Here is a 2,149-nt window from a genome sequence, read left to right as displayed (position 1 = left end):
TCATCGGAAAATTAATTAGTATAAAATTTCACTTTGTAATGTAAATGAAAGTTATGATTTATACCAAGATTTTTAAATTGGATTTGGGACTAGACTACTAATTAGTTTGCATACTAAAAAAGTTTTTAAGTTATTTAAAAATATATATTATGTTCAATTAAATTTTTCTATATTTATTTTAAATTAAATAAGTTTTTATGACATCAAAATATCACATATTATTTTATATCATATGACGTTAACTTAATATGTTAATATGTTATAATAAGTGATATAAAAATGTGATATTTGATATTTTTCATCCTTCCATTTCAATGTTATATCAAGATCACGTGTGGATAAAATAATAAGTCACATTTTAACTATTAACAAGTCACATATGAAGATCACGTTTGCATAAAATAATAAGTCACATTTTAACTATTGACAAGTCACATATGAAGATCACGTGTGCATAAAATGACAAGTCATTTTTTTATTATTGACAATTAATTAACGATTAATTATAAGAATCTATTTTAATTCACAATAAAAATATAAAGACATGCTTGAATGTAATAAAAAAATAAAAATTTATTTAACTTTTCAAATATTATATATATATACATACTTTTACCTTTGTCCATTTTTTTAAAATAAATGATGTGATTTCCAAACCTTACAAGCACAATTGAAGCAAAAAACAAAAGGTCTTCTTGTTAAGTGGATTCTCAACCGCAAAAATAAGATATATACCATGTATTTATATGTCCTGTGGCAGAAAACCATATGCTAAACATCCCATTAATCATAAAGCAGCATCTTAGAGACAATTATAAAGTATTGTTTGGCCCACCATAAATATGAGTGCGCTAAAAGTAGTACGTCACGAAACCCCCCAATAATATTGCCATGGAACAGACCCATCAACACCTCCATGTCAAACTCTATAAGAGCCCTTCTCCACTTCACAAATTTTCTGCCTCAGAAATAAGTGTATCATTAAATTTTTCCCTTGTCAAAACAATGACGATCAATGGAACCTCTGTCAGAACCAGTTCAGATGGAGTCTGGCAAGGGGAAAATCCTCTCAACTATGCCTTCCCGTTATTGATACTTCAAACAACCTTGGTTCTTTTCACTAGCCGCTTCCTTGCCATCCTTCTCAAACCCCTCCGACAACCCAAAGTGGTTGCCGAGATAGTAGTACGTTCCATTGTCATTTCACTGTGTAATTGATTCTCATTTTCGGGTTTTCTTTTTTTTTTTTTATGTTGTTAAAATGATATGCTATGTTGTCTGTCAGGGAGGAATTTTGCTAGGTCCTTCTGCTTTGGGCCGCAACAAAGATTTCTTGCACGTGTTTTTCCCTGCATGGAGCACACCAATACTGGAATCAGCAGCTAGTATTGGTCTTCTCTTCTTTCTCTTCCTTGTTGGTCTTGAGCTCGATCTAACCGCAATTCGTCAAAGCGGCAAAAAGGCTTTTAGCATAGCCTTAGCCGGGATGTCTGTTCCTTTCATATTTGCGGCCGCACTTTCATTACTTCTCCATAAAGCTGTCAATGGGGAGGAGAGAGTAAGTATTGGGCAGTACATACTGTTCCTAGGCGTGGCTCTTTCCATCACAGCTTTCCCCGTTCTCGCCCGCATTCTAGCTGAGCTCAAACTCCTAACAACCCAAGTGGGCCAAACCGCCATGGCGGCAGCTGCATTCAACGACCTTGCTGCGTGGATCTTGTTGGCCTTAGCCGTAGCCGTAGCAAGCAATGGCTCAAGTGAAGCCCACAAAAACCCACTTATATCCATTTGGGTTCTTATATCCGGAGTTGCTTTTGTTGCTTTCATGCTAATTCTAGTCCGGCCCCTGATGAATTGGTTGGCTAGACAGTGCTCGCCTGAACATGATTTTGTCATCGATGAAGGTTATATATGCTTGACCCTGTCCGGGGTAATGTTATCCGGATTCATGACTGACCTTATAGGAATCCATGCAATATTTGGTGCTTTTATATTTGGACTAACGATTCCTAAAGGTGAATTCGCAGCAAAACTGATCAAAAGGATTGAGGACTTTGTAGCTGGTCTCCTTCTTCCGCTGTACTTTGCTTCTAGCGGGTTGAAGACGGATGTGACCAAAATACGTGGAGTAGAGGCTTGGGGCCTTTTG

At 36.2% G+C, this 2,149-nt stretch overlaps 1 pseudogene across 1 annotated transcript; it reads left to right on the top strand.

Moving 5' to 3' along the window:
- Nucleotides 1-990: 990 nt before the first annotated feature.
- Nucleotides 991-2,146, top strand: LOC110420668 (cation/H(+) antiporter 20 pseudogene; annotated as a pseudogene). Its single transcript, XR_016351469.1, has 2 exons — nucleotides 991-1,185; nucleotides 1,286-2,146. The product of XR_016351469.1 is annotated as a cation/H(+) antiporter 20 pseudogene (transcript).
- Nucleotides 2,147-2,149: the final 3 nt, after the last annotated feature.

This window comes from Theobroma umbraticum, unplaced genomic scaffold (assembly GCF_002168275.2).
Source record: "Theobroma umbraticum cultivar Fairchild unplaced genomic scaffold, ASM216827v3 scaffold_86.0, whole genome shotgun sequence".
Lineage (NCBI taxonomy): Eukaryota > Viridiplantae > Streptophyta > Magnoliopsida > Malvales > Malvaceae > Theobroma > Theobroma umbraticum.
The sequence above is the reverse complement of the archived record's forward strand: the minus strand, read 5'-3'. Positions and strand labels throughout refer to the sequence as shown.